At 48.4% G+C, this 26,756-nt stretch overlaps 1 protein-coding gene across 1 annotated transcript in view; it reads right to left on the bottom strand.

The window, feature by feature from the left end:
- Window positions 1-26,756, bottom strand: part of LOC119974515 (NT-3 growth factor receptor-like) — a 917,203-nt gene that overhangs the window by 266,483 nt on the left and 623,964 nt on the right. The window lies entirely within an intron of this gene.

The raw sequence follows: 26,756 nt of genomic DNA, 5'->3' as shown, positions 1-26,756 counted from the left end.
CACAGATCCTCTGCCCAGTTGCTGTAATGACACCATCTGCTACCTCATGCCCCCGGGAACGAGGATTGCAGTGGGGAAGATGCCAAATGGTGTCTTTAGTTAAAGGGTCAAATCAGTTCAAACCATTTGCTGGAAGCCAAAGAAAACAAAACAAGCCGCTCTTACGATGCTCAGTTCAGTGGCTGTTTACACATTGTGAGATTAATGAGTACCACGAGCGATAGCTTCACAATGATGTTGCGATTAACAGATACCCCTTTCCTCAGACAGTGCCTTTAAACCCTTCTAGCAATGCACAAACACAAAAGGTTGAGGGCGGGATTCTCCGGTCCCCCAGCCGTGTGTTTCCCGGTGGCGCACTGTGTCATTAATATGCACACCATGAGGTAAAAACAGTCAGTGACAGACACCCAGGTTAGCCAATCAACACACAGGAAAGAACACAACCAATCACCAGACAGAACATCAGAGGGGGGCTTCCAACTATAAAACACATGAGGCATCAGCACTCCACCTCTTTCCACTGGTGACAACTGTAGCGACAGTCAGGGTGTATATATCAGTCAGCACCTTCTACACATGGATTAGAGCTAGCCTGGTCTAGTAAGTTAGAGTTAGTACACTTAGAGTAGTCAAGTGTCAACCCACAGCCAGCTGTGTGCATTGTTACAGAAGTTCAATAAATCGTATTGAACCAACGCCTACGTTTGGTGTATCCTTTACCGTTCATCTGCATCCTGTTGCAGTTCGTGTTACCCCAGGGTGAAAAACACGACACACCGTTCGTTGGTGCTGGGATTCTCTCTTCCCGTTGCTTGTCAATGGGATTTCAGGTGGGATTTTCCGAGCAAATGCAAGACACTTTCTTAAAGTGAAGAAATCCCAGAGGATCCCAAGCTTGCCTCCAGCCACGACGCAGTGGCATCGATAGAGGTTTGCGGGAAGTCTCCGGCCCACCACATTACACCACCAGCTAACCCGACATGGCTGTTGAGTGTGAGGACGAGATGCAGCCACTCAGCAGGGTGAGGCCTCACTGCTTTCCGCCTCAGCTGGAGTTATATTTTAAAAGGGGGAGAATGTTTTTGAGCAAACCTTTTGAAATGTTGTTAGAAATGTACAGTGGGTGCTGTAAGCTGCACCAAATACACCATACATCAGCCTCATAGGATGTCACAATGCCTATGACATATTAAAGAGGCTCAGGCATCATACTATATTTTTAAAAATATTAAAGCATGCCACTGTGCAGAGAGACCTGGGTGTGCTAGTGCATGAGTCACAGAAAGTGGTTTACAGGTGCAACAGGTGATTGAGAAGGCAAATTGAATTTTGTCCTTCATTGCTAGAGGGATGGAGTTTAAGACTAGGGAGGTTATGTTGCAATTGTATAAGGTGTTAGTGAGGGCACACCTGGAGTATTGTGTTCAGTTTTGGTCTCCTTACTTGAGAAAGGGCGTACTAGCACTGGAGGGTGTGCAGAGGAGATTCACTAGGTTAATCTCAGAACTGAAGGGTTTGGATTACGAGGAGAGGTTGAGTAGACTGGGACTGTACTCGTTGGAATTTAGAAGGATGAGGGGGGATCTTATAGAAACATCTGAAATTATGACGAGAATAGATAGGATAGTTGTGGGCAGGTTGTTTCCACTGGCGGGTGAAAGCAGAACTAGAGGGCATAGCCTCAAAATAAGGGTAAGTAGATTTAGGACTGAGTTTAGGAGGAACTTCTTCACCCAAAGGGTTGTGAATCTATGGAATTCCTTGCTCAGTGAAGTAAATGAGGCTCCTTCATTAAATGTTTTTAAGATAAGGATAGATAGTTTTTTGAAGAATAAAGGGATTCAGGGTTATGGAATTTGGGCCAGAAAGTGGAGCCGAATCCAAAAAAGATCAGCCATGATCTCATTGAATGGCGGAGCAGGCCCGAGGGGCCAGATGGCCTACTCCTGCTCCTAGTTCTTACGTTCTTATATCTCCCACCTCTCCACTTGGTCTTTGAAAAAAAGTGTATATTCCGTTGCCTGAGATTGTTAATATTCCAACCATGAAGGAGTTGAAAGGAATGTTGCAAGGTCCTTTGTCCTAGCAGACGAGTAGACACCAGGCCTGACTTGTGAAATGTAGATAGCCTTTGTGCAATTCTCTTTGCATTTGGTCTCTGTAGCCCACAGAGATAGTTAGCATATCTTCAGGGATAACGAGACACACGTTTGATACAGCCAGATTAGCTCCTATTGTTCAAAACACACTGCCAGCATGGCTTTAATCATTTTGAAAGGTCATTGTCCAGCTTTTTAAAAAGTTTTTGAATTAGCCATGATGACATATATAAAAATATTTTGTTAAAAATATAGTATTTTTTTTATAAAGTTAGCATACCCAATTCATTTTTTTTTTCAATTAAGGGGCAATTTATCGTGGCCAATCCACCCAGCCTGCACATCTTTGGGTTGTGGTGGTGAAACCCACGCAAACACGGGGAGAATGTGCAAACTCCAAACGGAGAGTGACCCAGAGCCGGGATCGAACCTGGGACCTCGACGCCGTAAGACAGTAGGGCTAACCCACCGCGCCACCATGCTGCTTTGTTAAGAACATAAGAACATAAGAACTAGGAGCAGGAGTAGGCCATCTGGCCCCTCAAGCCTGCTGCGCCATTCAATGAGATCATGGCTGATCTTTTGTGGACCCAGCTCCACTTTCCGGCCCGAACACTATAACCCTTAATCCCTTTATTCTTCAAAAAACTATCTATCTTTACCTTAAAAACATTTAAGGAAGGAGCCTCAACTGCTTCACTGGGCAAGGAATTCCATAGATTCACAACCCTTTGGGTGAAGAAGTTCCTCCTAAACTCAGTCCTGAATCTACTTCCCCTTATTTTGAGGCTATGCCCCCTAGTTCTGCTGTCACCCGCCAGTGGAAACAACCTGCCCGCATCTATCCTATCTATTCCCTTCATAACTTTAAATGTTTCTATAAGATCCCCCCTCATCCTTCTAAATTCCAACGAGTACAGTCCCAGTCTACTCAACCTCTCCTCATAATCCAACACCTTCAGCTCTGGGATTAACCTAGTGAATCTCCTCTGCACACCCTCCAGTGCAAGTATGTCCTTTCTCAAGTAAGGAGACCATGATGTGTGCGAACTGCGGCACTGCCCATTTTTTAAAAAACTGCCCTGCAAGACGCAAAGGCTGTTTAAACTGTGGGAACCCAAACCACTATGCAGCCCTGTGCAGATCTGCACCACCAGTCAGGAGCCAGCGCTCCCAATTCCGACAGCGACGCATCAGAAGTACATAGAACAGTACAGCACAGAACAGGCCCTTCGGCCCTCAATGTTGTGCTGAGCATTGTCCGAAACCAAGATCAAGCTATCCCACTCCCTGTCATTCTGGTGTGCTCCATGTGCCTATCCACTAACCGCTTGAAAGTTCCTAAAGTGTCTGACTCCATTATCACAGTAGGCAGTCCATTCCACACCCAAACCACTCTGCGTAAAGAACCTACCTCAGACACCCCTCCTATATCTCCCACCCTGAAGTGTGCAACACCAAATGCATGACTCTGATGCAGGCAGTGCGACGGATCCAGATGATGAATACCTGGACAACACTTACCGAGTGGGCATTATTACGAAGTGCGAATACGCCAGACCGGACACATCACGAGTCCAAACAATCCTGGCCGTGGATTCCAAGGATGATTGGCATGCCGTGATGAAGGTCAACCACTGCCCCATCCAGTTCTACCTGGACACAGGTGCCTCCGCCAAACTGATTTCATAGGTGGACTGCAAGAGAATCAAGAAGCCCCCCCAAATCCTTCCAGCTGCTTGCAAACTCCTGGACTACAATGGGAACGCAATCAAGGCGCTGGGGACCTGCCATCTGCAGGTGTCCAGCCGACACACACAAGCAAGCTTATGCGTCGGGATTGTTAAACCAGACAGGGCGTCCCTGCTACGTGCGCACGCCTGCAAGCAACTGAACCTCATCCAAAGGGTCTACACCACGACGCTGTCCCATTTAGATCTTCAGGCCAGCATCAACGACATCCTAACCCAGTACCCAGATGTATTTAGCGGGATGGGCACGCTGCCGTACAAGTACAAGGTTCTACTGTGGTCTGATGCCAAGCCAGTGGTCCACGCACCACAACGTGTCCCTGCTCCACTGAGAGAGCGCCCGAAGGCAGAGCTCACGAGTCCACGACAATAAGACATCATCTCCAAGGTCACTGAACCAACCAACTGGGTCAGCTCGATGGTGTGCATAAAGAAGCCTTCGGGGGACTTACGCATCTGCATTGACCCCAAGAATCTAAACTAAAGCATTATGCGGGAACATTACCCCATTCCGAAGAGGGAAGAAATCACGAGTGAGATGGCACATGCGCGCTTCTTCATAAAATTGGACGTATCCCAAGGATTTTGGCAAATCCAACTTGAAGAATCCAGCAGAAGGCTCTGCACCTTCAACACGCCTTTTGGCAGATTCTGCTCCAACCGAATGTCATTTGGCATCATCTCGGCATCAGGGATTTTCCATCGCATCATGGAACAGATGATGGAGGGAATAGAAGACGGTCGTGTCTACACTGACGATATCATAATCTGGTCCACAACCCCAGAGGAATATGTGTCGCGACTCAAGAACTTATTCCGACGCATACATATACATGGCCTCAAGCTAAACAGATCCAAGTGCTGTTTTGGAAGTTCCTGGGCAATCAGATTTCGGAACACGGTGGACACCTGGATACAGACAAAATTAAAGCCATCGAGGCAATGAAAGTCGCCAAGGACAAGAAGGCAGTACTGCGCTTCCTGGGAACGGTCAATTTCCTTGGCAAGTTCATCCCGAATTTGGCCACACACACCACGGCCCTACGCAACCTGGTGAAAATATCAACCGCCTTTGAGTGGAAGGCGGAGCACTGAACAGAGTGGCTGGAGCTGCAAGCCAAGCTCATCACTGCACCTGTCCTTGCATTCTTTGACCCAGACCGAGAGACCAAGATATCCACAGATGCGAGTCAGGACGGCATTGGGGCTTCAAAGAGATGACACGTCATCCTGGGTACCAGTAGCATATGCGTCACGGGCAATGACACCCACTGAGACCAGATATGCGCAGATTGAGAAGGAGTGTTTAGGTCTTCTCACCGGCATCCTCAAATTTCATGATTATGTCGATAGCTTGCCAACATTTACTGTTGAGACGGATCATAGGCCTCTGGTCCACATCACCCAAAAGGACCTGAATGACATGACGCCTCGTTTGCTGCAAATTCTGCTCAAACTCCGGAGGTATGATTTAAATTTGGTGTACACACCTGGCAAGGAGCTCATCATCGTCGTGCATTGTCCTGTTCCGTCACCTCACCCAGTGACCCACTGGAGATCATCCAACACATTGAATTGCAGGTACAACTGTGTGCAAGCACTCTCCCGGCAACAGATGAGAAGATCATTCTCATCCGAGAAGAGACGGCCAAAGACCCCCTGTTGCAGCGAGTCATCCACAACCTCAGCAATGGCTGGCAGAAAGGGCCTCAATTCTACAACATCAAGGACGACCTGACGCTGATCGACTGCATCCTGCTCAAGCTGGACAGGATAGTCATCCCGCTACTTCTCCAGAGGATGGTGCTGAGGCAGATTAATGCGGGACACCTGTGCATCGAAAAGTGCAGACGCAGGGCCCGGCAAGCTGTCTACTGGCCCGGCATCAACCAGGACATCACGGACATGGTCCTGAACTGCAAAACCTGTCAGAGATTCCAATCAGCGCAGAGCAATGAAACGTTCCAACCACATGACATAGAGACCTCTCCGTGGTCCAAGGTTGGCATTGACCTATTCCGTGCGAATGGTCGTGACTATATCTTAGTCATCGATTACTTTTAAAACTATCCTGAGGTGCTGAAGCTGCCAGACCTCACCTCACGGACCATCATCAAAGCGGGTAAAGAGACATTCTCACAGCATGGCATCCCGAACACCGTAATGAGCGACAGTGGCCCGTGCTTCCACAGTCGAGAATGGTTCATGTTTGCCAAGAGCTACAATGTCAGGCCTGTCACCTCCAGTCTGCATTATCCGCAGTCCAATGGCAAAGTCGAAAAACGGGTGCACATCGTTAAGCAGCTCATCCGCAAGGCCTTGGACTCCGCTTCCGATATACACCTTGCACTACTTACGTACCGGGCGACTCCCTTGTCCACTGTCATGTCGCCAGCTCAACTGCTGATGAACAGGGACCTGTGGATGACGCTTCCAGCCATACACCTGCCCAACCCTGATCACCTGCAGAAGATGCAGCAGCTTCGCGACAGCCAGAAGCAGGTCTATGACGCATATGCCACCGATCTGGACGCGCTATCCCCGGTAGACACGGTCAGGATCAAGATACCGGATGGTGGGTGGTCTTCTCCGGCTGCCATTGTTCGACAGGCCGCGCCCAGATCTTACGTCATACGCATGGCTGATGGCTCCATTGTGCGAAGAAATCGAAGGGCACTGCGAAAGGTTGCTTGCCCACAACCACTTTCCCCTCCATTTCCACATGTCGAATTGCCACCTCCAGACACCTCGAACCACGAGGCCAGCAGTCAGGCCTCCTACTCGCCTGTCAAGACACCGTCATCCCCTCCACCACCTCCCTGGCGGTCGACGAGGATCAGACGCAAGCCTCAGAGACTGGACTTATGAGTATTTTGTTTTGTTTGTTCTGTTCTGTATTCCTCAGTCAGTCACATTAGACAGACACATTCACATGTATATACATCGAAACAAAAAGGGGGGGAGATGTCATGATATGCAAACATGCAACCAAAGAACACTCAGAATAGGACACAACCAATGGGCAGTCAGGACACTCAGAGGTGGCATCACCACAAGGGGGCATGACATAAACACTACAAAAGGGATGAGGCACTCACACCCTGCCTCTTTCCACAGACAGACATCTAGAGAGTTAGACAGGGTTGATCAGCAGCATCATACTCCACCATGTGGCTTAGAGCAAGCTGGTACAGTTAGACTGAGTTACTACAGTTAGTTTAGCAGAGAGTCAAACTCATTTGAGAACTGTGTTAATAGTTCAATAAACATGTTGGACTCATTTCAGTGTCTGGAGCATCCTTTAGTTAAGACTGCGTCAAGTAGCAGCCTGTGTTATCTGAAGCAGCATAACACAACAGTACTGGACCTGGTATTGGGGAATGAGCCCGGCCAGGTGGTAGAAGCTTCAGTAGGGGAGCATTTTGGAAAAAACAGTGACCACAATTGAGTAAGTTTTAAAGTGCTGGTGGACAAGGAAAAGAGTGGTCCTAGGGTGAATGTGCTAAATTGGGGGAAGGCTAATTATAACAATATTAGGTGGGAACTGACGAACCTAGATGGATGTTTGAGGGTAAATCAGCATCTGACATGTGGGAGGCTTTCAAATGTCAGTTGAAAGGAATTCAGGACCGGCATGTTCCTGTGCAGGAGAAGGATAAATACGACAAAGCCTGTGTGGAATATAAGAAAGTAGAAAGGAACTTAAGCAAGGAGTCAAGAGGGCTAAAAGGGGTCACGAAAAGTCATTGGCAAATAGGGTTATGGAAAATACCAACACTTTTTACCTGTACATAAAAAGCACGAGGCTAGCCAGGGTAAGGGTTGGCCCACTGAAGGATAGGCAAGGGAATCTATGTGTGGAGCTAGAGGAAATGGACACGGTACTAAATGAATACTTTGCATCAGTATTCACCAAAGAGAAGGAATTGGTGGACGTTGAGTCTGGAGAAGGGTGTGTAGATAGCCTGGGTCACATTGAGACCCAAAAAGACGAGGTGTTGGGCATCTTGAAAAATATTAAGGTAGATAAGTCCCCAGGGCTTGATAAGATCTACCCCAGAATACTGAAGGAGGCTAGAGAGGAAATTTCTGAGGCCTTGACAGAAATCTTTGGATCCTCACTGTCTTCATGTGATGTCCTGGAGGACTGGAGAATAGCCAATGTTGTTCCTTTGTTTAAGAAGGGTAACAAGGATAACCCAGGGAACTACAGGCAGGTGAGCCTGTGGTCCACATCAGTGGTAGAGAAATTACTGGAGAGAATTCTTCGAGACAGGATCTACTTTCATTTGGAAGCAAATGTGCATATTAGCAAGAGACAGCATGGTTTTGTGAAGGGGAGGTCGTGTCTCACTAACTTGATAGAGTTTTTCAAAGAGGTCACAAAGATGATTGATGCAGGTAGGGCAGTGGATGTTGTCTATATGGACTTCAGTAAGGCCTTTGACAAGGTCCCTCATGGCAGACTTGTACAAAAGGTGAAGTCACATGGGATCAGGCTGGCAAGGTGGATACAGAACTGGCGAGGTCATAAAAGGCAGAGAGTAGAAATGGAAGGGTACTTTTCTGATTGGAGGGCTGTGACTGGTGGTGTTCCGCAGGGATCAGTGCTGGGACCTTTGCTGTTCGTAGTATATATAAATGATTTGGAGGAAAATGTAACTGGTCTGATTAGTAAGTTTGCAGATGACACAAAGGTTGGTGGAATTGCGGATAGCGATGAGGACTGTCAGAGGATACAGCAGGATTTAGATCGTTTGGAGACATTGGCGGAGAGATGGCAGATGGAGTTTAATCCGGACAAATGTGAGGTAATGCATTTTGGAAGGTCTAATGCAGGTAGGGAATATACAGTGAATGGTAGAACCCTGAAGAGTATTGACAGTCAGAGAAATCTTGGTGTACAGGTCCACAGGTCACTGAAAGGGGCAACACAGGTGGAGAAGGTAGTCATGAAGGCATACAGCATGCATGCCTTCACTGTCCGGGGCATTGAGTATAAGAATTGGCAAGTCATGTTGCAGCTGTATAGAATCTTAGTTAGGCCAGACTTGGAGTATAGGGTTCAATTCTGGTCGCCACACTACCAGAGGGATGTGGAGGCTTTAGCGAGGGTGCAGAAGGGATTTGCCAGGATGTTTCCTGGAATGGAGGGAATTAGCTATGAGGAGAGGTTGAAGAAACTTGGTTTGTTCTCACTGGAACGACGGAGGTTGAGGGGCGACCTGATAGAGGTCTACAACATTATGAGGGGCATAGACAGAGTGGATTTTCAGAGGCTTTTTCCCAGGGTAGATGCGTCAATTACTCGGGGGCATAGGTTTAAGGTGCGAGGGGCAAGGTTTAGAGGAGATGTACGAGGCAAGTTTTTCACACAGAGGGTAGTGGGTGCTTGGAACTCGCTGCCGGAGGAGGTGGTGGAAACAGAGATGCTAGTGACATTTAAGGGGCATCTTGACAAATACATGAATAGGATGGGAATAGAGGGATACGGACCCAGCAGGTGGAGAAGATTTTAGTTTAGGCGGGCAGCATGGTCGGCGCAGGCTTGGAGGGCCGAAGGGCCTGTTCCTGTGCTGTACTTTCTTTGTTCTTTGTATTCCACACTGTACTGCAAATCAGTCTGCCATCTTCCAGCTCATGCAGCAGCTCAGAAAAGGGGGTCTGCCCAGGTTGAATGCAGGCCTCATCTACACTGTTTCAACTGGGACTTTAAACTTTTTTTAACAACAGCTGCCAAACTAATTCATCCCTGCATACCTATCTCATTATTGAAGTTATCTCTCCTGGAAAAGTTAATTATCCAACCTCATTTTCTCGTCTGCCAATCTCTTTGAAGGAGTAAACCATTGGACTTTGATTCCGGGTTTGTAAAATTGTAGTTCTTTTTTCTCTGTGATCTGCGCCCTGTAACTTATTCTTTATCCCACTCTTCTGTTGGATGAGTGAAAAGGAGGCAGTTTTGATGCGCTCCTCCCATGTTTGAGCATGTGCAAATAAACTAACTCTCCGGGTTTACCATTATCACCTGTTTGCTATGAAATTATAAATTGAAATTGGATCACGCTGAAACTGAGGGGTTGGGAAATATGCCACTGCTTATAAAAGAGGAAATCAGAATGAAAAACAGCTTTCAGTTTACAGATAGGTGGTGAAAGGTCTGTCACACATAGGACTGGATTCTCTGATTTTGACACTATGTCCGGAGAATGTGTCTCATCTTACGATGAGAAATTCGCCGCCATCCCCAGACTAATGCTCCGCCTCGTACGGGGCTAGCAGCCGTGCCACATAAAACCCCTGGTGTTCCTTATAGAAGCGACCGGAGAATTGCCGAGTCTGTGACTGCGCATGCACACAGCGACAACCTGCAGCGGTTGCGCCGTACAACATGGCGCCTGCCGCATGCGGACTCGGCCTGCCAGATAGTGCCCCCTGTAACCCCCTCGCCACACACCGACACCCCCCCCCACCTGTCCCCCTAGCCCCTGTCGAAGCCCCCCCCAGCCAGCAGCGTGTTCCCCACCACTCCCCCCCCCTCAATTGTGGCGGCACTGCACACAGTCCGCAGCCGCCATGCGAGGTTGACTAAAACTCAGAGCACAAGTGATCCACGCCATCAGGAAGTCGGCCATCGGGGGCGGAGCATCGGGGGAGGGCCTTCAAGTGAGGTCCTGAGGCCTTCCCAACGGCGTGCGGCGTTCTCACCGATGATGCCATTTTGGAGGGTGCGGAGCATCCAAAAGCAGGTGCCGTCCCCGATTTCAGCGTCAAAAGGGATTCTCCACCCGATTGCCAAAGGCGATTTTGGCGTCGGCAAGCGGAGAACTCGTCCACTGTCTATCTGGCCTTTTCTCCCTGCTCAAGCCAAGCAGCTGTCGTAGAGATTCAGAATGATGAGTGTTTCTCTTTAAGACCTGCTTTCTGTCACGGACAGGTAACTTTATTCCTATAAGCTATCGCCAGCACAAGGAGTTATGGAACAAGAATCAAAATCACTGGCCTCTGGATCAAAGTTTAATAGGATGATTTGAACCCAGCCCAATTTACTGACAAGCAACTAAAACCACATGTGCCCATCGACACTCCACACCAATAATCCTGCAGGTTTCCCCTTGTAACCTGCTGCTCTGAGCAGGCAAGAGGGTCATTAACTAAAGAGCAATGGACTGACTTCTCAGTGTGTCCAATTCAGCAGGAAGAGGCATCAAAGCCACAGGTGGTCTGTAGAAACTGAGCCATTTAAAATATGTTAAAGGCTGAGATCGACAGAATTTTAGTCAGTGAGGGAATCAGGGTATGGGGATAAGGCGGGAAAAATGGAGTTTAGGATTATCACATCAGATCAGTCATGATATCACTGAATGGCGGAGCAGACTCGATGGGCCGAATGGCGTACTTCAGCTCCTACGTCTTATGGTCTAAAAGTCTAATTACTTTTTCTGACTTTTCTCGTTGGATCAGGTGGACCAACTTTGCAAGCTTAGATGCACTGAGTCTGTCCACTAACACCCCTACCCTCCAACGATAAGGCTTTCAAAGGAATCGGAGCAGGCGTCAGAGTCCTTAATCCTGTATGCAAATCAGAGAATCATAGAATTGAATCCCCACAGTGCAGAAGGAGGCCATTCAGCCCATCGAGTCTACACCAACCCTCTGAAAGAGTATTGTACCTAGGCCCCCTGCCCCACCCTATTCCCTATCCCCCAGCTTTCCTTTCGACACTCAGGGACAATTTTAGCATAGCCAATCCACCTAGCTTGCACATCTTTGGACTGTGGGACGAAACCGGAGCACCCAGAGGAAACCCACGCGGACACGGGGAGAACGAACAAGCGTCACACAAACAGTCACCCAAGGCTGGAAATGAACCCAGTTCCCTGGTGCTGTGAGGCAGCAGTGCTAACCACTGTGCTATCATGCATCCCTCCTCACCTTGCTGTAAGAGGCTAACATACAATTGGCCTTCCTAAGCTGTGCTTCCAAGTTAGCTTTCCGTGACTCAAGAATAAAGACAACCAGGTTCCGGCCAAAGTGGACAACTTCATATTTTTTCAGAGGCCCCTGATTACAGCTTAACTGAAAGTCAGGGACTGCTCAGTCAGTTCCTCGTCAGGGCTGCCTGCACCTGACATTCCATTCCCGTCAAATGGCCAACTACCATTTCCCACCAGTTTCAGGCCTGAGACTAAGACTGGCCAAGGAGTTAAACTCTCTTGGGTGTCATGTTGATGAGGTTGGGGCGCCTTGATTCTTCCAACAACCCACCTTGCCTCCCCTCATCAAATTAAAATCTGGGCCTGAAAGAACATAGCAACTTGCTACATAGCAACTAGGACAGTTTTAAAGTGTTAAATTGCCGCAAGACCTTTCTCAGTAGCAATATAAAACAGAGACATGGAAGGAGATAAGAGGACAGCGGACCAATGTTTTGGTCAAAGGGGTAGGATTTAGAAAAATCTCTCAAAGATAGACAAGTGAGGCAGAGCAGTTTAGGGACAGAATTCTAGACCTTAGGATCTATACAGCTGAAGGCATGGCTGCCAATGGTGGAGCAATGATAAAGGGAATGCAAGAGGCCAGAATTGGAGGAGCTCAAAGATGTTGGAGATGGAGGGCTGGACGAGACCACTGCAATAAGGAGGGACAAGCTATGCAGGGATTTGAAAGCAAGGATCACAGTTTTTTAAACAGCGGCGTTGTTGGACCGGGCACTTAAGGTGAACAAGCACGGGGGAGATGGGTGACTAGGACCTGGTACGAGTTAGGAAATGGGGAGCAGCAGACTTTTGGATGAGGTAAAGTTTATGCTGGGTGCACGGTGTGAGAGGCTTGGCAGGAGAGCACTGGAATAGTCCACTCAGCACATCACAAAACCATAGTAGTTGGGAAGCTGTGCTACATCCATTCCTCAAAGCCATTTAGAAACAGCCGGGCCCACTGCCTGTGGAAATTATCACTGGACTGAATGAGTTTGTTTGCATTGGAAATAACAGATGGTTGGGAGTCTGTTCAAGGCTGGAGCTCACTGAAGGGCTTGTTCCAGATACAGCTCTCAACAAAGTCCCGGGTATCATTTTCTCTTCTACCCAATGACATTGACTGCTTGTTCTGTTCAAGTTGCAATTTGCCATGTGGAATCTGTCATTCTATCTCAGTTCCATCTGAATGCTTCCAATTCTTTAGCCCAATAAGGAACACCATCAAGTATGATGTGATTGGAGGTGTGACCTTCCAGCAAGTGACATGACCCTATCTAGAAATGTCACAAACCTAGACACTGGGATAGCAAGTTAAGTGAGCGATTTATAAACCAGTGTCGGCCAGGTTGGATGGTGTGAATGGCCTACTCCTGTTCCTACTTTCCTTTGCCAAGGTTACTGGGTTAGAACACTGGAGAAATCACATTTACTGTTATTGTGTCTGGGGCAATGCTTAAAATGACCCACACTCAATGACATTCTGATAGGTGTGCTATTCTCAGTACAATGTACAAACTCTGTCCGTGCACATTCGAATAACGCAGTGATATAGCTGGTTAGCTAACTCATTCACTCAAAGAATTAACCCTTTTGTATTTCTGCTGCTGCTATCATTGATCAGCAAACAGGAAATTCCGTCAGCCCCGATGGAGCGGCATCGGGTAGTGGCTGCTATTTTTAACTCAATCTTTTGAACTTTCAATAGTGAGGCCGGAATTGAACCCGGGTCCCTGGTCCTGTGAGGCAGCAGTGCTAACCACTGTGCCACCGTGCTGCCCATAGCACTAGGCATTAGCTTCCCAGTTCAATGGCTCTCCTTCCATACGTTAACAATAAAAAATAGCGCAAGATCCCATCAAACCTGACAATGTCGACCCAAATTGTGGAGTTGAATTTTGTGGTGCTGTGATCAAGCCCGCATTCCTTCAGGGCCCCCATTGTGTTCATCCAGCATTGACAGGCGAACTGCTGCAATGCTCAGCAAATAAACACTGCAGTTTCCAGCCCAACACAGCTGAACCTGGCATCTGTCTGCAGTGCTCTACCAGGCCGCTTCTGGATGGGTATGCCTACAAACAGACAAAAATTCCAACCTCCAGCGGCTGTGTTTTCTCCCTGGGGCCAGGAACCTGACAGTGGGAGAATTTCTGGGCCGCGTTGGAAGTAAATTCCAGACTCGACTTTTTAAATGCATGGCCAATTAATGGCCATTGGCAAGATCGGTGCTCAATTAAAGATTGTGGACAGGCCCCAGATGCTCGAGGGTCAATAACAGACCTCACTGCCCGAGGTGGGTGCTGCTGATCAACAGGAGGGGGGGGGGGGGAAGAGACAGGGAAGAGACAGCCATGTTGACATCCCTTCTAAACTTTCAAAAATAGAAAAATAGAAAGTGGGCACAGTTGCCAGGCTGTCCTCTTGTCGGGGGAGTCCTTCTGCAGGGCAGCCTAATGCAGAACAGTGGCAGCGGTATGGTGGGGGGCGGGGGAGCTGTGGTTTATAAAGTTGTCTAGAGTGCTGGACCCCTCTTCCCCCCATCCCTAATCTGCCACCAGGAGGCAACCTTCTCTCAGTGATTATTTTTAGACCACCAGAGGGGGTTAGCCTGTACTGGAGGCTTCCAGTTGATAAGAGCGAGGACTCTTAACAGGGCCTTTAATAATCTCTATTGGCTGCCTGCCTCCTGCAAGTATGGGTAGTCTTTCTGCCCTCGAACTGGCTCCGGACCAGAACCGTGCTGGCAAACCAGTGGCCAGAGATTCTGGGGCCTACCTTGCCTCCAGTCCCACCCCCAGCTCACGATGAAACGCAACAAGGTCCTGGTCGGCTGAACCCCGAGGTTTTCCACTCCCCGGCCTCACAGGCCGAGAAAAATCAGCAGGTGTCTGCAAAATTTTCAAGAATATCTGCGCTTCTCCTGCTTGATGGAAAATTGTGCCAAATTACATTACTCTGAGGGAAATACTTTTTTCTGGATTTTTAGTAAAAGTTACTAAAATTAGTGAACAGTCAATTCGGAAGTATTCCATCAAACAGGCTGTTCAAAAAGTCGGCGTCACAAAAGTCTCAACCTCTCCTGAGCCACACTGCTAGCTCAAAATTAAAAGCTAATTAAAAGAGGATAATTCTATTCCCAATTCAAAATGTTGGAAATGACCATTATATGTCTTCCTAAATCAGTCACCAGTGGCTGCAACAAGCAGATTCTATCATTTAATCATTTTTATGAGATGTCGCACAGCAGCCACAGGTGACACAGGACTTGAGTCCAGCTTTGTTATTGCTTATTAAAATTAAACATTTTGGGAGTTGGTCCTACCTTGCTCGGCAGTGATGTGGCAAGGAGCCTGGCTCACTGCAAATTAGGGATTCTAATGACATTGGATTGGAAAAGGTCCCTAAATGGGAAAAGGTAACTGGAGAGGCTTGATGAGATGTCACAAGTGTTTGCTCATTTAACTATTGAGCACAATTTTTAAAAGATCAGGCTTTATGTAATGTGACTGTCAATAGGGATCGTAACTTCTTGCATTAATCTCCAATTCTCAGCTGTCAATGCTGTTCACCTTCTCATCCACCCCCTCAAAACCTTGTATGCTTCAAGATGCCTGCTCCTGACTATCCTAATTGCCTAATTTCTCTCCTCTCTTGTGTTACATTAAAAATGTGGTTGCAAAGTTCACACCAAATAAACCCAGAGCCAGTAGGTGCCAGCTCCAGTGCTCAAGTTAATAGGCTTCCCTATGATACCTCATTATCTTTTCTGACATGGAAATGTCAAGCAGACAATTGGGTAATAATACGAGATCAAAGCGTAGAAACAGCTCGTCTGCATGAGGAAGAATACAAAGTTTCTGCTTCCTCAACTCAATTCAAAAGACCAGTTGGGTGAAAATTATCATCTCCCTATGATTCACGTTATTTTAAGGCCTCAATGATGTCACAGGTTCAGCTGCCCTTCCAATGATGTATTGACTAACTGCCTTGCACAAATCAATTCATCATAGGTTCTGCCTCATTTGCAGCTGATTCACTCATTTTGGTTTAAAAATGTGGCCAGTTTGAACTCATCACAGTCTTAAAACATAAGGTCCACGTGTTTGGAATGAATCTTATAGAGGGCGGCACGGTAGCACAGTGGTTAGCACTGTTGCTTCACAGCTCCAGGGTCCCAGGCTCGATTCCCGGCTTGGGTGACTGTCTGTGCGGAGTCTGCACGTTCTCCCCGTGTCTGTGTGGGATTTCCTCCGGGAGCTCCGGTTTCCTCCCACAGTCCAAAGATGTGCAGGTTAGGTGGATTGGCCGTGCTAAATTGTCCTTGGTGTCCAAAAAGGTTAGATGGGGTTACTGGGTTACAGGGATAGCGTGGAGGTGTGGGATTAAGCTTTTTCCAAGGGCCGGTGCAGATTCGACAGGCCGAATGGCCTCTTTTTGCACTGTAAATTCTATGATTATTGTCCTTGATTATAAATTTCGATCCTAACATTTCCCCAAAGCTGATGGCTCTGTAATGTTTCCCAATGATCAAATGATTTTAAAGGGCACGATTTCACCACAATATTGTGCCTGGCATGGATCTGTGTGCCGGTTAAACAGCGGGGAAGGCCAAATCGAGATTCGTGCTGGGCGTGAATCAGTTTGCTATCTAACCGTCTCCTGATGGCGAGTTCCGGATCACACCCAAACATGGTGAGCATATCATTAACCTTAATTTGCATCAATTCCCATCTCATTAGAAATATTGAAGTCGAATGCAATGGCTTCCCAGGAATTAACTGGTTCCCCAGCGAGAAATCACATGGGCGTTGTTTAGTACTACTTTTCAAAAAACGTGAAGCTGGAGTATCGGCTGCTGAGAGGAACTGAGGAGGTGAGTAACCATTTCCATTTTCTGGCATGCACTCCCCAGTGTTCGGGGGGACATGGTGGATGAGGGAGTCATCAGGGGGGTTGGGGTTGGTCAGGAGGCTGAAGCGTTTCAGGTCGGGTGTCACCCCTGGGCCGGGGCGGGTGGGGTGGGGGTAGGGTGATGGGCTGTTCATCTGCTGCCCTTCTGTCCTACCAAACACTTCCAGGACAGAGCCCTGCTCTTTGTTCTATGACGAAGATCACTTTAACTTCCTTTGACTGTGAGCAGCCTCTAGCTTCACAGGCTACTGTTAATGAAGAACTGACCTTGTTAGTTGTGAGACATTACTCGATCCTTGTCTGATTCTCATAGGATGAGGCATTATCCATCACCTCACCCCCCTCCCATACGCCACAATCCCTCCTTCCACCCCAATCCCCCAGTACCTTCCTTCCCACCCTTTCCCTCCTTCCTCACCACCCGTTCTCCAACCCACCTACATCCCCCCTCCCCCCAACCCCCCCCCCCCCCCCTCTCCCCCGAATACACTCTTCCACCCTCCTGTGAGATATCGGTGATGGGCCTCTGTCGGCACTGTCAGTGGGTCAATATACAATGTTGGAGAATGATGATCACTCGCTGTGAGGTTACCTCTGGTGCTTCTCAGTTTATTACAAAGTCTGACTCCTGTCTTTCTGCTGACAGCACGCTCACATCATGGGCGCGATTCTCCGAGCACCGCGCCGGGCTGGAGAATTGCCGCAACCTTCGGAGTTGAGGAGAATCGGCGCCATTTGCGCCGGCGCGTTTGGCTCGGCGCAGGTCGCGGGTTGCTGTCCGCGGCCGGGCCGCCGATTCTCTGGGCCGAGTGGCACGCGGAAACGGCAGAGTCCCGCCGGCGCTGTTCATCCCTGGTCGCTGCCGGCGGGAACAATGCGCAAAGAGGCGGCCTGTGGGGGCGGGGAAAAGCGTTCTTTCACCCGGGGGGGGGGCCTCCGATGGGGTCTGGCCCGCGATCGGGGCTCACCGATCGACGGACCGGCCTCTCCCCCCCCCACCCCGGACCTACTTTATTCAGCTTCTGGCCCCAGAACCCCCACGCCATGTTGCGTCGGGGCCGGAGCGTTGAAGAAGTCCCCTGCGCATGCGCAGGTTGGCGCGGCCCAACTGCACATGCGCCGGTTGGCGCGGCGCCCATTTGGCACTAGGAGGGAAGGCTGGAGCGGCATGAACCACTCCAGTGCAGTGCTGGAATCAGTAATCCCGCGCCTGTTTCGCGCCATCGTGAAACGCGACTGCGTTCACGACGCGCGAACACTTAGCCTCCATTTGGAGAATCGCGCCCCCCTTCCTCTGAATGGTTCTGCATCGGGGGGCGTTTTATCTTGGACCACTGTGCCTGGGGGCGGAGAATGTCAATAGGGGGTGGGGAGCAGACAGGCCCGCTGTGAAGAGTAATGTGATAGAAACTTCACATGTATGAGGTGTAATATGTTTTAATTGTGAACATTTGACATTCCCATTCCTCCTCGCTAAATGTGACTCTCTCTCCCCCCCACCCCCCACCCTTCCACATTGCCCACTCTGTGCTCCTCAATTTCCTTGATTTTGAATGGTCTACTGTTATGTCTAGGTATGTCCCCAGGATGTACATCAGAGGTGGAGGAAACCTGCTGCTTTCTGTCCCCTGTGGCCTTGATACCCTTGATGAACGTTCTCTGGAGGGTCTGGAGGCAGGGGGCCTACCTACCAGTGTTACTGGCATCGCCGTCCCACCCTGTTCTGCCTGCTGCCCTTCAGATGCACAGTTGTCAGAAGGGGGTGATTCGGAAGAACTCGAGACCGCCATCGGAGGCCGCCGTCGTCTCCTTAGTGTCAGGGCCCGGGTTGGCCTCCAGTGTTGCTTCCTCACTGAAGGAGCCCGTCGGGCCCTGGGACTCTCCATGGGACAGAGGGCTAGTTGGAATGAGCTGCAAAGGCCTCTGCTTCACCCGGCTCTGCCAGTCCTGGCAGTTCCCCATTGTCTGCATCATGCTGCCGACACCCTCAGTGATGCACCTCAGTGACTGGAACGTACTCTGGAGTGCCCAGCAATACCCATCTGTGTCTGGGACACATCTGGGATATGATGTCTCGGTCCTCAGCCATGTTTATCATGGACCGAGACATGCTTTTTGCGCCAACAGTCAAGACGCTGTGTCGTGCTGTAGGTTTTCCACTGTGTTCGCCATCCAGTCAGTGTTGGCCTCAGTGCCACACGTTGTCACCATCATCTCCTGCACCTATTGTCTTTGGGATTCCTCCAATCAGCTGTGTGCTCGCTGGAATGTCCCTGACATCCCCTCCTGAATCTCATGATTGTGTCCCATCATCTACATCAGCTCTGGGATAACCTTGTCCAGAGGGACTCTGCTGCGTCCTGACCTCTGACTGCTGACTCTCTTGGATCTTCCAGCCACGACCTGATGTGCATTAGTAACTCTGTGGTGCTCCCCAGATTTAGAATTTAGAAGAATTTAGAACAGTACAGCACAGAACAGGCCCTTCGGCCCTCGATGTTGTGCCGAGCAATGATCACCCTACTCAAACCCACGTCTCCACCCTATACCCGTAACCCAACAACCCCCCCTTAACCTTACTATTTAGGACACTACGGGCAATTTAGCATGGTCAATCCACCTAACCCGCACATCTTTGGACTGTGGGAGGAAACCGGAGCACCCGGAGGAAACCCACGCACACAGTGGGAGGACGTGCAGACTCTGCACAGACAGTGACCCAGCCGGGAATCGAACCTGGGACCCTGGAGCTGTGAAGCATTTATGCTAACCACCATGCTACCGTGCTGCCCCAGGTGAGGATGACAGCTGTGACACATCCAAAGTGAGCACCTCAGAGGAGTCACGCAGCGTAAAGCCTACCTGCGGATACGACCAGAGAATTGCTGGGTCCTTGACCACGCATGCGCATGGCGACAGCTTGCAGCGGCCGCGCCATGAAATATGGCGCCGGCCGCGCGTGGACCCGGCATGCCAAAAACTGCCCCCCCGGAACCAGCCTCACCGCCCCCACCAGTCCACCCAGCGCCAGACGAAGTTCCCCTGCCAGCGGAACGCGCCCCCCCCCCACCCCCTCCCCCCGCCCCACCACCGGACTGTAGCAACACTGGATTCAGTCCGCAGCCGCCACTCCGGGTTCACAAAATAATCTCGGGCAGCACGGTAGCATTGTGGATAACACAATTGCTTCACAGCTCCAGGGTCCCAGGTTCGATTCCCGGCTGGGTCACTGTCTGTGTGGAGTCTGCACGTCCTCCCCCTGTGTGCGTGGGTTTCCTTCGGGTGCTCCGGTTTCCTCCCACAGTCCAAAGATGTGCGGGTTAGGCGGATTGGCCATGCTAAATTTGCCCGTAGTGTCCTAAAAAGTAAGGTTAAGGGGGGGTGGGTTACGGGTATAGGGTGGATACGTGGGTTTGAGTAGGGTGATCATTGCTCGGCACAACATCGAGGGCCGAAGGGCCTGTTCTGTGCTGTACTGTTCTATAAAAAAAAAAAATAAAGATGATATGTGTTCCACGCTGTCGGGAACAAGGCCCATCGGTGGCGGAGCATCGGGAGAGGGCCTCAGGTGACTTGAAGAGTACGCCATTTCTGAGGGTGCAGAGCATCCCCAAAGCGGCGCCGCCCCCGGTTTTGGCACAAACAGGGCTACTCTAGCTGATCGGCAAACGCCATTTCGGCTTTGCGACCGGAGAATCCCGCCCCTCGTATTTCTTTCAATGATTGTATAGCTCACTGAAATTGAAAATGGGAGGCTGCTACGAGCAACTGAAGAGGAAAGTGTGTAAACCTGAGATGTACCGAGATGTTTAGATGAGCTACTCGTAAGTGGATCACCACTACCTACTACATTAGAGGCAGGACATTGCAACCACTAGACAAGTAGGAAAAGTAGGTGGGGCTGGGGTGGCAAAAAAACAGAACTGAAACCTACCTAGCTTTAAAATTAAATGAAGAACTTTTCACTAATGTTTTAAAAGATGAATCCAAAACTCTGGAATGTTTAGTTCTCTGGATGTCCACATCCTGTGCACACCTGCAAACCACCAATGAAAAGAAGCTCATTCCCTCCGTACTTGCTGATTCACCAATCACAACCTCCCCTTCTGCTCTGATGAATGCAGGATTATAAATTTATTGGATTATAAACACTTGGCAATTTAAAGGTTAACATCCTGGTTCAGCATGCGTTTGGCTGCTGTGGTCATGTATTTCAAAATAATCTTATTTTTCAAGACCAGAAAGCTGTTGGGAGCCAGAGGTGAAATTAACCAGAATTATGCATTTTCCGCCTGGGCTAATGCAATGTTGTTTGACTAGGTGGAGTCTTTGGGGAGTTAATGAGTTTTCAGCTTGGAGAGTTAACTTGTTTTCAGCTTTGGGAGATAATGTCATTTCTGGGTCGAGCTAAGGTGTTCAGACATTTTGAGAAAGCCTTTTGTTTGAGTTCTAATTTGGCTACCCTCTTAGACCACAATAAAGTATTTTGCTCTCACAGTAGGATAGTTAAAAAAAAAGAGTAACAGTATTTAAAGCAGAACAGACTTGTCTGAGGACAAGGGGAAAGCTGAAACAAACCAGTTGAAACAGATTTGTAAGCAATCCAGCCAGACTGTGCATGGCTTTTTACAGGAGCAAATTCTGTTCTGGATTGCAAGGATAAATTTTTGCCATTAGGATGTCAGATGGATTGAGAGATATATGTTTTATTTCCCTTACTTGTTGTTTAATTGGGTGTCGAGATCGTAATTAAGAATATTGTAGTTATTCTATTTAGTAGTATTGTTTATGGGGTAATTGTAAGCTATTTTCGGCTGTGATGTTAAAGAGTTATTCTGTTAATAATAAAGTTTTGTTTCAAAATACCAAATCCCTATTTCTTCAAGCAATCACTCCTGGAGTGGAGTATTTTTTCCGCACATGTTACAAACTTTATCGAAAATATCAGGTTTCGGGCACATTGGCGCAGTGCCTCACGGCGCAGAGATCCCAGGTTCGATCCCGGCCCCGGGTCACTGAACGTGTGGAATTTGCACATTCTCCACATGTCTGCGTGGGTCTCACCCCCACAACCCAAAGGTGCGCAGGGTAGGTGGATTGGCCATGCTAAACTGCTCCTGAATTGGGAAAAAAAGAATGAAATATGTTTTTTAATTTAAAAAAATAAATAAACTGTCAGGTTTCGGTCCAGTATCCTGGCCACTGTTGGGGTCTGGTCTGAGATTTAGTCTCTGTGTTTGCCAATCTACCAATTTCCCTTTTCTCACTTTGCACCCACCCCAAGTGCCGGTTGACCCTCCAATCGCAGCCTCCTGCTTCTCTCCGTGTGTTCACTGGCCGTCCAATCATAGTTTTCCATTTTCTTGCCCTCTCCTGCTTTTAGGCTCACTGATCCCCCAATCAGTTCCTCCTCTTTCCTGTCCCTTGCTGCCGTTGTTGCCAGTGACCTACGAGTTCCACGTTTTCAGCCAATCAGACAGCCCATTGGTGATCACATGGTAATGCGGGTGTTGAGGGTTTGCAAGTGGTGAGGGAGGGTGCAAATCTAGTGAATGGTGAGGAGGGAATAGTGGGAGGCTGATACCCAAGTGAGGGTAGGTTGAGGATAACGACAACCCTGAGTTAGACAATTTTTAGTGGTTGTGCAAGCGTGGGGCTGACGAGGAACAAGACAGGGATGAGGAGGAAGTCCTTCTCTCAGAGGATAGTGCATCTGTGAGATTCTTTATCACAGAGGGCTGTCGAGGTTGGGTCAATAAATATGGTCAAGGCTGAGGCATACAGATTTTTAATCAGTAAGGGGGTCAAGGGTTACGGGGATAAGGTAACATAGTGGAGTTGAGGATTATATCAGATCAGCCAGGATCTCATCGAATGGCCTACTTTTGCTCCTATTTTATAGTGAGCAATATTTCAGTATATTTATTTTCAAAAGTTAATTGCAGGGCGACAATGGTGCGAGGTTGAGTATCTGCCTTGGGTGCCCAATGCTCCTGGACTGCTCCTTCACAAAGCTTAAAAACAGGTGCAGATCAGCTACCCAAAACAATGTGATATTCTTAGGATTCTAAAAGAATAGGGCAAGCTGAATACAAAGCAATTCTCACCACTTCCACCACCCTCACTTATCCCATAGGATAAGTTGTCATTGGCATCAATTAAAAAAGTGACTCTTAAAAAGCATTAACCACACTGTCTTTTTTGTGTAGTTCGGTATCTAAACCGATTTTTTCCCAAGTTTTTTTTTAATGGTGACATCGCACCTTGAAAAGGAAGGAGAGCTCCCAGCAGAATCACAAAGGCCTAAACGGAACAAGAGATTAACCTGACCTCACCTTAAACATGGGAGGCTGATCAAAGTTGCCCGAAGTGGCTGCATTCCAACTGCCTCTTAGAATCATAGAATTTACAGTACAGGAGGAGGCCATTCGACCCATCGAGTCTGCTCTGGCCCTTGGAAAGAGCACCCTACTTAAGCCAACACCACCACCCTAACCCCGTAATCCAGTTCTCCCACCTAACCTTTTTGGACACTAAGGGCAATTTAGCATTGCCGATCCACCGAACCTGCACATCTTTGGACTGTGGGAGGAAACTGGAGCACCCGGAGGAAACCCACGCAGACACGGGGAGAACGTGCAGACTCTGCAGAGGCAGCGACCCAAGCTGGGAATCGAACCTGGAGCTGTGAAGCAACAATGCTAACCACCGTGCTACCATGTTGCCTCTTGGTAGTTGTTGGCACGGTGAATAGCTGATGGAGACTTTAGGCAGGGTTAATCAGCTGTCTACACGATAAAGAAACTGCAGGAGGTGGTCAACAGCTTTGCTGCCATGGCCCATCTTGCCAACTCATTGATAACTGTAACCATTTTTTGGTTACACCAGCCACCACCAACAATACCAGCAGCGGAGACTCCACACTGTAAGAGTGATCAACCTACTAACTTGTTTAGAGCACAGAATGAACCACTTAATTCAAACAGAAAGATGGCGCGTCGTTTGCTCAAACCTGTTTCTGATTTAAATTATTTTTGTGTCAAACTTTCATGTAATGAATCCCTGGCAGCCACTGAGAGGCAGTTTATTAGCCTTCACTGTTCAAATCATTGAGTGTGTGATGGAGAACTCAAAGACAGTTTAACTGAAACTTTTAAAGAGTATTAATTCAGATTGATAACTATAAATCAATGAAAAGAAGAAAAATTAATTAATACGGAGATCGATTGCAATTAGGACGAAGTACCTAAGCCATTCATTACTTTCAACTTTATAGTCAGTTAGCACAATTTAACAAGTATATCGTGAAAATATATGTGAAGTCCTATCATCTATTCACTTGTTCATTTACTGCATATATAAATTTGCTGGTTAGAACATAAAACAAGGTCAAGTGTAGTGTAATAACTGCTGCTTCTCGGAAATGAGCAGGATCCTGTGCAGGCAGAAGCAGTAGCTAAAGCACCCTTTTTATTTAAAAAAATGTGATCTCTGCCCATTTAACTGCGTCAGCAACCGGATATTTCTAGATGGTAACAAGAAGGTACTTATGCTGGGAGGTAATTATTTGAGCAATTATTGTTTTCGGAACACCTAGGAAAAATCTACAAGACAGTTGTGAAAGTAGCCTTGTTGTATAATGGAGAAAGCTGGGCAGCATCAAGGTGAGGGGAACAAATACTGGACACTAAAGAGGTGTGGATGCGGAGGTGAATGGGTGGAGGAAGGAGAAAGTGCGAAACTCAGGAATAATGGCATCAGGGTGAAGGTTGTGGGAGCATCGCAGAAAGTAGCCGAGAAGAGATTGAAATGGTAATCTGTTGCAGCGAGGTCATCTGGTGAAAGGAGCGATGTAGATGGGATTTCCAGGGAGGAGGAGTACGGGAAGGCCTCAGACCAGAGGCAAAGGTGCAGGGGCGAGAGACTTAAACCCAGCAGGATTGGAAGATGATTTGGTTGGTGATGTGACCATCAATTCATAAGACACGTGATTGGAAGTGAACAGTGGCTTTAATAATCTTACAACAGAGCCTGCCTGCGACGAGGTGAACTGGCAGCAGGCTCACGACTGCAGAGCTTTATACTTCCGGTTAGTGGGAGGAACCATGGGCAGAGCCAAGGGTGGAGCCCAGTACAAACTCCTCCTCTCCCCCCCTGGGGGCAGAGCCGCGCAACGCCTCGTATACAGAGCCCACAAGGTCACAATACATATAATAGAACACAGTGTGAATTAGTAGGTTTATAATTCACCACAGTTGGATGACAGGAGAAGACTGGGATGGGTGATTGACCATCATTATGGTGGCCCCAAGTAAAATGCAAGAAAAGGATGAAGCAGGCAACTCCAATTTAAATAAGCTATTTAGTCGCACTATATATAAACAGGTCGGCCAGTCCATCAAGCCTGTGCCACATAAACCACTTCATGGTGAATTTTAATCTTAGCTATTCTGCAGAAATGAACCAAGTTACATAGGACCCCCAATGCAATTTTAACTGATCGAGCAGTGGCACAGAAACTGCACAAACGCTAGCTCAATGGGACTCGATATAGAGCCGGCAGGCAAAGGCAGCGAGTTTCTATGAAGGTCGCAACTGTTGTGAAAGAGTCCGCCTGCGATTGTTCCATACCTGGTTTAATCTGGTAAATCCAGCGAGTTTTGCTACGGGTGAGGATCAAAACCCAGACCAAGACTGTTTTCTCCAAACCCTACTCTGCCTCAACACATTTTGAATGGACGAGTAAAATCTCCAACCCGGTGTTTTGGCTTCCCCAAAGCTCCTCCCAACGAGAGGATTGAGAGAGACTGTGTGTATGTGGCGGGCTTGCAGGGTGGGTGTCTTGGCTAGCTTCTCTATAGAAATGGGGACTGAGTCTCTTGGTGGGTGATCCAGAAAAGCTACTCAATTTAAGGTTAGTTGATCGAAATACTTCAGTTCAGTCCAGGGAAGAATCAGATTGATTGGTGACGATCAGATGTCCCTTCACTCACACTCAGTCATGTCTGTGTGATGGTTCCAAATGACAGCTAACTGTCTGGCTTGCTTTTGGGATGTGTGTCAGCCTGCCAGTCCACTCTGCTTCTGCCTCGAGGGTGAACTGTGCATACTCTTGTATCTCCCATCACAACAGCCATTTTTGTGGCATTCTTTCTGTTTGCTATCCTACTGATCCTACCCGATAGTTGGAATACTTACGTTAATGTCAGGGTGCACTGCAACCTTTTTACACCCGCCAGTGACCCACCCATGCGTCGCGACCTCCACTTTGAAAAAGCCTGCATAATCCCTTCAAATGCAGCCCAGGGTAAACAGCAGCAATGGCTAATTATTTTCACTCCCCATCTTGGAGGCAAGGCAGGAAGGGTGGGCGCATGTTCATATGCAGTGACTCGAGGCCACCTGCATGTCTGGGTTCAAGTCATTACGAACTCCCTCCAAATGCCCCAGTATGCCAACAGTGCCTTTGGCCTGTAAACAGGGGGAATAATTGAACAGCTATCTTCGGACTGTATGGTTCACCATCAGATCAGAAGTTTCCCAGATATTGATCGGAATTCTCTGGCCATCGGAATTCGCTGTTCGTGCTAGCAGTGCAACCCTGCGTGCAGGTTTCCCGGCAGTGTGGGGTGGTCTCAATCCCATTGATGAGCGGCAAGAGTAGAGGATCCCGCTGCCAGCGAACGGCGCGCCAACGAGAAACACACGGCCGGAGGAACGGAGCGACCCGCCGGTAAATTGTAATCATTTGTCATCATTCCTACACAACTCGGCAACTTTACAATGTGCCTCAAGATCACAGAACCTTGCAAGCTTTAGGGCCAAAGCCACAGAATATCTCTAAAAATACAAGTCATATTCCATCCACCGCACTGCTCTCATCAGCCAATTTAGTCACCACTTTCTTTTAAAATTCATTTATGGGATGTGGGCATCATTGGCTGTGCCAGCAGTTATTGCCCATCCCTAATTGCCCTTGAACTGAGTGAGTTACTGGGCCATTTCAGAGGGCG

Source organism: Scyliorhinus canicula, chromosome 12 (assembly GCF_902713615.1).
Source record: "Scyliorhinus canicula chromosome 12, sScyCan1.1, whole genome shotgun sequence".
Classification (NCBI taxonomy): Eukaryota; Metazoa; Chordata; class Chondrichthyes; order Carcharhiniformes; family Scyliorhinidae; genus Scyliorhinus; species Scyliorhinus canicula.
Note: the sequence above shows the minus strand (reverse complement) of the source record. Positions and strands in the feature narration are given on the sequence as shown.